Source organism: Haematobia irritans, chromosome 1 (genome assembly GCF_050003625.1).
Source record: "Haematobia irritans isolate KBUSLIRL chromosome 1, ASM5000362v1, whole genome shotgun sequence".
In the NCBI taxonomy this organism is placed as follows: Eukaryota; Metazoa; Arthropoda; class Insecta; order Diptera; family Muscidae; genus Haematobia; species Haematobia irritans.
In genome coordinates, this window is record NC_134397.1 from 114,852,750 (window position 1) to 114,862,618 (window position 9,869).

General features: G+C 33.3%; 2 long non-coding RNA genes across 2 annotated transcripts; one reads left to right on the forward strand and one right to left on the reverse strand.

Annotated features, from left to right (window-relative positions):
• Positions 1 to 885: 885 nt before the first annotated feature.
• LOC142241514 (uncharacterized) lies at positions 886 to 1,536 on the forward strand. Its single transcript, XR_012723665.1, has 2 exons — positions 886 to 1,094; positions 1,150 to 1,536. It is a non-coding gene; the product is annotated as an uncharacterized LOC142241514 (long non-coding RNA).
• On the reverse strand, positions 1,114 to 1,957 carry LOC142241523 (uncharacterized). Its single transcript, XR_012723672.1, has 2 exons — positions 1,558 to 1,957; positions 1,114 to 1,498 (listed from the first exon to the last, which is right to left on the reverse strand). It is a non-coding gene; the product is annotated as an uncharacterized LOC142241523 (long non-coding RNA).
• Between the last annotated feature and the right edge of the window lie 7,912 nt (positions 1,958 to 9,869).

Genomic DNA, 9,869 nt, shown 5'->3' on the forward strand with positions numbered 1-9,869 from the left:
TAGATATAAGTCTGTACATGGATGTTGTTAATGATTCATTTCAAGCAAAAATACTTCGTTGTACATCACTGTGCATTGAAAGAATTTTTGATGAATTTTGAAATATTGACTAACTGAAATTGTCCTCGCCGTTAGACACGACACTTTAATGTCACTTCAATAGCGGCAATACTAAGCAGTGAAAGCAAGGCCGGTGGGTAGAAGAATCCACCCTGAAATGAGACTTTCCATTTTTTTTGCGTTTGGTCGAGCTGTTTTTGTTACACTCTTGCCATTAGAAATTCACTGAAAGGAGAGAAAAAAATGTCTGACATTGACAAATGTCATCCGTCATTGCGAACATAAGATTGATATAGATTGGAATGTGACACACACACATACTTACATACATACATCCGTATAGACACATATCCATCTACTCGTCCACATAGAAATACGGGAAGCAAAACTAAAGCAACAACCACCACCACCAACAACAACGACAAAGCAGTTCCATCACTATGTAGTATCGCCATCACATCGTGAAGACATTGTGATCATCATCATACCATAATCATTGGAAGTTTGTCCTCATCCTCGCCTGGCATTCGTGTACGCCTCATTGTATTGTAAAGCACACACGGTGCGTGTTTGCAATGGAGGGCAGAAGCAATGAATACGGAATTTGTACGCATAACGTGCACTCAGTGCGGTGTTCAAAACTCGGACGGACAAAATTCCATTTCACCATACGCACAAGATGACGAGCGACGACGTCTTTCCGTCATATCAGTCACCCTTGTAGTCACTAGCCCTAGTGGTATTTTTTCTACGGCGTGCCTTCCTTGACACGTCTCATGTTTGTGAAATGGTTGGCAGGAGAACATAATCCAATCGAGAATCCTGGGGGGTTACTCTGTATTGCGATGCGTAAGAAAAATTGTCGCGAATCGAGTAATTGGTACTCAGTAATTCGTTTTCGTATCTACCTTGCGCATCTAGTTTTCGCAAATCTGGCATCACCGCACTCTATAATGCGAAAGCGTATGTCAAACTCGTTCGTTGATCGCAAAAATCGTGCGCAAACAAAATAGCAATCGCAAAGTAACAAACATGTAAGTAAGCACAATTAAATTTTTATATTTGTATCTAAATTGTTTATTGTTTTAGGGAAAAACCAAAAAAGTTACAGACACAGCAACGTCAGTTCCAAACTTTGGTAGACTTTATGGTCTCTTCCGCAGTTACCTCAAATTGTATGTGCTTGGGACAAAGTATTCGTTCAATCACCTCGCAAACTTCTTTTAAGCAGCGCGACATAGATTGCTCTGATAGTCCTAAAAGATGGTCTTGGCCGATTTGGTGTTGATAACCACCTTGTCCAAGCAATTTCAAAGCAGCGGCCACTTTTATTGGAGTTGGAATGGCTGTGGATTTATTTGGAACGACGAGGTCGTCTTTAATAGCGTTTAATACATACATAAACGCATCTTTATTAAGACGAAAATTTTGTATAAATCTATAAAAATGAAATATTCGAAAACGTTTGTCACATAATTTGAGTTTCCATTTTCTTACCCGTGGTCACTTAGGTAGAGTATATTTGACCGATCTCGCAAAATTCTTCTTGTAATTCGTTCATGTTAATTTTCTTCAAACCATAACGCTATCGAATCCATAATTATTACTTTTTTGTTATAAACGATTAGCAAGTTTTAAAAGAACACGCACCGAACGGAAGATTGTTTAAAATGTTTTTATTTACAATTTTTTGACATTTCTTTTTATCATTTTCGTTATTGTTTACATTGTGCAGCCAGCGTTGTCATATTTTCGCTTTATTTTGCTAAAGCGTTACCATATTTTCAGTTTACTTTGCGAAAGCGTTTGCGCAAGTGATACAGAGTACCGAATTGTACTCTTAACGCATTTAACTATCGCATCGCATTTGCTTTCGTATCGCAATACAGAGTAACCCCCCTGAATAAACAAAAGAATTTTGTTTTTTTTTTGCTTTTGTATTTCAAAATTATTCCACTTTTTCCTTGGATTAAGGAAAAACACCTAATTTATGGGATGGAACCACAAAATTATTGGTCAAATTTTTGCAGTGATAAAGAAAGTACACTTTAAAATATTTCCAACAAAACATATAAAGGATTTTCAATAGTGTTATTTTGAAGAACCTGGTGTTTTGGTAGCTGTCATTCATTGGTCATAGGGCTGCCTCTTTGCGAATTAGGTACACGGAAAAATATAACCAAATATTTCCAATTAAAAAGTTAATAGACGTTGAGAGCATAATCAGTTTAAAAATTAATTGATACTATTAAATGTTTAATCAACTTAAACATATAATTAAGTTAAGAAAACCTTCCATGTTTTTTAATTAAAATGTTAATTTTCCCCATTAGCATTTTATTTAAATAAAAAAGCACAAAATAATTGATTCATTTATTTTTTACTCAAATATAAAAATAAAAATATAATTATAATTGGAAATACATAAGAAAATGACAAATCATATGAGCTCTAATAAAATTGCAAGAAAAAGTAGTTCATCAAAAGGTGAAATGGACACCTACTATCCCCTAAATGTTGTCCCCATTTGGGAGGTGTCCACTTCTTAGAGGTTAGTTTTAATGTGATAATATAGCAAGCGTATCACAAAATTTGCCCACTTTTGAGAGTTATCATCCAGATTTCAGAGGTTTCCTTAAATTGCGATAAAAACACAAGATTTCTTAAAAGTGCCAATTAATTATTTATAGAACTGTTTTTATACCCTCCGCCATAGGATGGGGGTATATTAACTTTGTCATTCCGTTTGTAACACATCGAAATATTGCTCTACGACCCCACGTGTTGAAATTCTGAATCGATCTGACAATGTCCGTCCGTCCGTCCGTTTGTTGAAATCACGCTAACTTCCGAACGAAATAAGCTATCGACTTGAAACTTGGCACGAGTAGTTGTTATTGATGTAGGTCGGATGGTATTGCAAATGGGCCATATCGATTCACTTTGACGTATAGCCCCCATATAAACGGACCCCCAAATTTGGCTTGCCGATCCTCTAAGAGAAGCCAATTTCATCCGATCCGGCGGAAATTTGGTACATGGTGTTGGTATATGGTATCTAACAAACATGCAACAATTGGTCCACATCGGCCCATAATTATATATAGCCCCCATATAAACCGATCCCCAGATTTGACCCTGGTGCCTTTCGGAGAAGCAAAATTCATCCGATCTGGTTGAAATTTGGTACGTGGTGGTAGTATATTATGATATTTAACAACCATGCCAAAAGTGGTCCATATCAGTCCATAATCATATATAGCCCCTATATAAACCGATCCCGAGATTTGGTTTTGGAGCCACTTGGAAGAGCAAATTTCATCCGAGTCAGTTGAAATTTGGTACATTGTGCTAATACATGGCCGTTAACAACCATACCTAACTTGGTCCATATCGGTCTATACACCCTCAAAAAAAATCGCTTCTCTAACATATGTTCCAAACATATTTTGCAGGAAGTACATATATTATTGAATACTGCCGAAACATTAATATTTTTGTTTTATGTGAACATATTATATGTTTGGAAGCATTTTGAGCCCAAAAATATTATATGCTTGGAAGAATTTTTCTCAAAGAAGATTGTGCTCATTCCCTCACATATTTTTCACTTCCACGAAATTTTTTAGTTCTTGGCACCTTTTTCTGTAATACAAATAATGTTGAAGAAATTATTCAATTTTATATATATTTTTTTTAATTTTTACCTTTCGCCTGGACGGAGAATCGAACCGAGGACCACACAGTTTGTAAGCCTACACACTATCCACTGGGCTACGTAGCTGTTATAGTCACCAGTAGACAATTATCGTTATAAGTTACATTTATATAGCATAGTTTGCAGCGCCTACGAGCCCATGCAAACATAACATTATTTAACAGAAACATACATTTGTTGGCCACGTGGAGCAGTGGTTAGCATGTCTGCCTTGCATGCAAAGGGTCGTGGGCTCAATCCCTGCTCCGACCGAACACCAAATTTTTTTTTTTAATTTATATTTATACTATACTAAAATAAACTAATTGCTAGATATAAACGATATGGACTGAGCTTTTGGATAAAATATTATTTTTATTGCAAAAATAACAATTTTGTAATAAAAAACTGATTTTGGTATAAAAGTTTGAAATTTTGGAAGTAATTCAAAAACTCTAACAAAAAAAGAACTTGGCGAAAACACATGCTTTTTTGTCAAATGTCTGTTCTCTTGGTTCCGAATGTCTATTCTCTTTACTCCGAATACTCATTCTAATATTCAAATTAAATAATACTTGGACTTAAGCATATCAATTTTTTGGCCTTATCATAAAACAGTTTTCCGAAACAACATACAAGCAGTTTCACAGAAATTGCTCTCTTTTCATTCTCTCGCTGTGTTATGTTGATATCTTTCGTCAACCCTCACGGTTTCCATCTCTACTTCTTTCTCTATACTCTCTCTCTCGCTCTGTCGCTCTCTGAATTAAATATCACAACATATATATGTTTACTTAAAATTTGTAAATTTATATATGTTTACCTTCACACATATTATTTTTATGAAGCAATTATGCCCCAAACATAATATATTCTAACATATTGACATATGTGTCCCAAACATTTAGTGTTAGTTTAGGAACATTACATGTTTGCATTTAAATATATTGTGTTTAAAAATTGTGCCCGAAACACATTTTGTTTATATCGGAACATATGAAAAACATATTTTTCTAACAGTGTAGTTATATATAGCCCTCAGATAAATCGATCCCCAATCACACAAAAATTGGTCCATATCAAGTTCATAATTGTATATAGCCCACATATAAGCGACCCCCATATTTCAATTCTGGCTCTCCACGTATCGTGCAAAAGTTCATATCGCTTCGTAATTATTTGGAGACTTACCTATACATACTTTTTTGTCTAATATATACCACGCATGGACTAACTAACAATTTAGAAAACGATGTTAAGAAGTTTTAAGATACCACAACCCAAGTAATTCGATTGTGGATGACAGACTTTCGTAAAAATTTCTACGCAATCCATGGTGGAGGGTACCTAAGATTCGGCCTGGCCGAACTTACGGCCGTATATACTTGTTTTTTTTTTTCAATTAATTTTCGGATTGATTCCATCATTTTCGTGATTGACACAAATTCAATTACAAATCAATTGGAACACTCAATTTCGTGATTCGGAATCAGAAAAAAACATGCAATATTTCATGAAAAAGATATTGTGCGTGGTGGCGAGACTTTTGCCGATATTATAAACAATATATGATTATATATGTACTAAATAATAATGTTATTGTATTTGTATTTTGGTCGCCAACATTCTAATCGAATAAGCAATTAAAGAAGAAGAAGCGTGATGATCAGAGTGATTTCTCACCAAAATATTTGCAATTGAAATTTTTATTAAATTTTCGAAAATATTGAATTAAAAATTTTATTGATTCAAACAATTTTTTAATCAAACCAAAAACAAATTTTTAATTAGATCAATTAATTGTTTAATTAACTTTGGTTATTGATACTATCATTTATGTAATTGAAGAAATTTCAATTAAAAATTAATTCGGCATGGCTCTGATTAGAAATAAAGTATTTTTGGCGGTTTATTAAAGATTATACAACCTTAAATTTAGGATGCGCAATTTAAAACAATGAAAATTTAATTAAAATAAAGTTTATAATCGTTGTTTCAAATTTTTTTTTATTAAATTTTAAAGTCGTATAACTAGGGCGAAATTTTCAAATAAAGAAAACCGTTGTTGTTTTAAAGAACTCGCCCTTAAATGAACTAAAATATTCAATTTAAAATAAAAACTCTTCAAATATAGGCTAAGTCTTCATTTGCGGATTTTGTAGGTTTTTAGTTTAAATGTTTTTTTTTATAATTAAGAAAACATTTTTACTTAGAAGAAACTGTTATAATTTGTATTTTTTAAACTAGCGTTTGTTTGTAAATGAATAGATTTATTAATATATTACAAAAAGAGAATGAAAAGAGAATAAATGTGATCTGCATACTAATTTTAACTTTATTGATCATAAAAAGGGTCCTAAAAAGACTTTATATTAAAGAAGTCGCATCTTTAGTTCGGAATCAATACCAAAATCCTTAAGTCAAGGTCAACATCTTTGGATCCAAGTAAACTCTTTTTGAATGTAAATATGTACATGTACTATGGTGGATAAGGGACTGTCAGAACTTACAGGTTCGCTTTATAATGTTTGCAAAAATCTATTTCGATTTCGGAAAATAAGCTCCCAAGAAATAAGGCAAAATGGAAATAATATAAAATTAAATTAAGTGAAGCTATTAAATATTAATTGAGAGATAATAACTAATCTAAATGATTGTTTAATTACGATTATTTTTAATTTATAATTAATTCTGTGACTGATGCAATTATTTTCGTGACTAAAGCAATTTCAATTAACATATTAATGGTATCAATTAATTTTGTGATTGTAGCTGCCAACATTCACATATGTGGTAGCTGTAATGGTATCTATCTACTCTTTTAATAATGTACTTAGTTTTAACAAAATTAAATAAAGTTCCAGAAATGCTTTAAGGTTTATATTCAACAATGAAACAGAGCGTTCTGATGAAATAACACTCTAAACGATGTTCGTTGATCTAAAAATTTCGCCAACGAAAGTTGGTTGACCCCTCAAACTGCGCACTACAATTTTAGTATGAAAGTACTTCAATAAATGGGAGAGTCATTCAATATGCTGCGAACCACTAAAATAATAATTATTTTATACAGCAAACCCTATGACATTTAGAATCACTAGGGAGCGAACTTCATAAGGACACTTTATGTGATCTCAAATAAATTGTTGGCGCTTTTTGGCTGATAGTGGGTTTGAGATAGGGAGAAAACCATATACAGACTTTTTATAATCTTCAAATTTAACAAATTAGCTTTTGAAGAAATTGCTTGTTAACTAAAAGATTGAAAATTCGTCTTTGCATGAAAGATGAATGTAATGAAGATTTTTCTGTGCTGATAAAAAAAAATCGAAATTTGAGACGTCAAAATCATAACAATTTAAAAGTCAACTATTCTACATTAAAAAATACACCGTTAGATTCACATTACCCAAAAAAACGTAGTTTAAGAATTTTTAAAATACCTTTCTTTGCGTTATGTTTCGATTTCCCTGCTAAACCAGTTTTCATTGCATGAAAACTTCTTTAACTCTCTATTCCATCCTAAACAAAATATTATCCCATTCTATGGTTCAGTAAAAAACTCTCAATTATCTAAGTCGTTAGTCATGTTGTAGAAGTGTTGAAAATTCCCTGAATAATAATCAAGTGTTAATTATTTTATGGTTTTCAAAAGTTTTAACTTTTCACATTTAATTTGGATTTGTCTAACTTTAACCCCCAACTCTTGCTCCTTCCAAATAGTTCTCTATAGACAAGGCACACACACCGCAAATTATCATTCAAGATATCCATCGATATCACCACAGAAAATAGCATTTTAACCGAAACTAAGCACAGAGTCATTTACAAGGACTTACTGTGTAACTCTAAGAAGAATCTAACACACATACACAGTAGCGCACACACACACACCAAAAGACATAGCATAATGTTATAACAATGTTATATTTCCTGTTGGAATAATAATGAAACTTCCGGTGTTTGAGATCGCACACGCTCCCACACACATGCACAGAAAATACGTTTGCACACCTAATAATTCTAGCTCTCGCTCTTAAACATTTTTTCCTGATGGTGGTAGCTGACTGGCTGATTCACTTCCTTGCCCGTTGTCATTATTCGGGGTAGACTCCTATTTGGGAGTTTTCTTCTTCTTTTTTTGGAAAACAAATATTACTCCCACTCCCAGGTTAAATCTACGTTTTACCATATGACCGGGACCAAAATGGCCCACACTGGTTGACAGGATGGTGGTCGGTGGGAAGGCTACTTGTAATGGCTGGAGCAAAACTAATGTGATGCCATCAGTTGACGATGGCATTCAGATTAAGCTTCTGGCAATGACTGAATGAACTCTGAGCGGTGATAAAAACATTAATCATCGAGGACGACAACAAAAAGAAATAGCAGCAACAACAATACCAAGATGAATGCCACGACTATTACTGGGGAAATTGAAGGTATGACCAAGAGTTGAAACCTTTGAAATTCATAGCGAAAGTTGAAGGTGTTGTGTACGTTGAAGTTTCTGGTGCTGTCACCTCGAAATGGGTGTGTAATACACTTGGTGTCGACATCATTGAGAAATGTTGATTACTTTATCTGAAATTTAATTAAAATGATTTTTATTAATTACTTAGGATTATTAATAATTTTTTTATTTACAATTGAGTTATTTTATTTTAACAACTTGAAGTTCTTCGTTACAACTTTAGAATATATATCGTAATTTTGGTAAAAGCAGGAATCTACTTCAGATTACGATATAGGAGATTTCAGTTTTGTGCACTTCCAACCAGAAAACATTTTTGAATTTATTTGTTTTGTTCTATTTTTTTTTCACGTGCTTTCAAAAACGCTTTAACGACAAATTAAATTTTAGTACAACTGCATAAAATGGTTGTAGCTTTTTATTTCCCTTTTTTACAAACATTGTGTCCCAGGGCGTTATCCGATTTAAATTTTGGTCGTAGAGATTTTGTGGAAGTATAAAAAAAGTTGTCCAAATTGGTTCAGTTTTATATACACGGACGAAAAATAGCATATAATATGTGTGGATGCAAACATATATTAGTTTAGAAATTGCCTAAAAACAAATGCCATATGTGTTTGGAAAGAGAGATCGACAGAGTATGCTTCAAGTGAAAAAATGGAAGTGACCAATTGGCACCTTAAAAATATATACACACAAAGAAAATTTCATTAAATTTTTTTCTACCAGTGTATGCCTAAGGTGAACTATAACAGATTTAAACAATACAAACAATATTTTGTTTGCCACCGTGGTGAAATGGTTAACATGCCCTCCTTGCATACACAAGGTCGTGGGTTCGATTCCTGCTTCGACCGAACACCAAAAAGTTTTTCAGCGGTGGATTATCCCACCTCAGTAATGCTGGTGACATTTCTGAGGGTTTCAAAGCTTCTCTAAGTGGTTTCATTGGAATGTGGAACGCCGTTCGGACTCGGCTATAAAAAGGAGGTCCCTTGTCATTGAGCTTAACATGGAATCGGGCAGCACTCAGTGATGAGAGAGAAGTTCACCAATGTGGTATCACAATGGACTGAATAGTCTAAGTGAGCCTGATACATCGGGCTGCCACCTAACCTAACCTTGCACCAATCCTGAAAATATATATGCTTGAAGAATAGTGTGTTTGGGAGTACGAGTATATGTTAGATGTATATAAATATTTATTTTTGATATGTATATAAATATGGGACTATGAATCTTTACATAGCTCCCAAAAAAATTGAAGGAGTTGAAATTGTATAAAAAGTTTTGCTATGTGCACTCAAAAAAAGTTTACCTGGATCAAAAGATTTTGACCTTCTCTTAAGGATTTTGGTATTGATTGCGAGCCGAAGATACGACTTCTTTAAAATTAGCGAACTATCTGGTTTTAAATCTAGGATCAATAAAATGAATATGAGGATACAGCTTTCATTTATCAACTTTTCATTCTTTTCATTCATGTACAAACAGATGTTATCTTTATTCCAAAAAAAAAAACTTTGAATCAAAGATGCTAAATCCTCAAAATAAGTCATAGCCTATATTTGAAGTGGTTTCATCCTAAGTCTATAGATCCTATATTTCAGTTAACCTATGGACGATTTTGTAAAATCA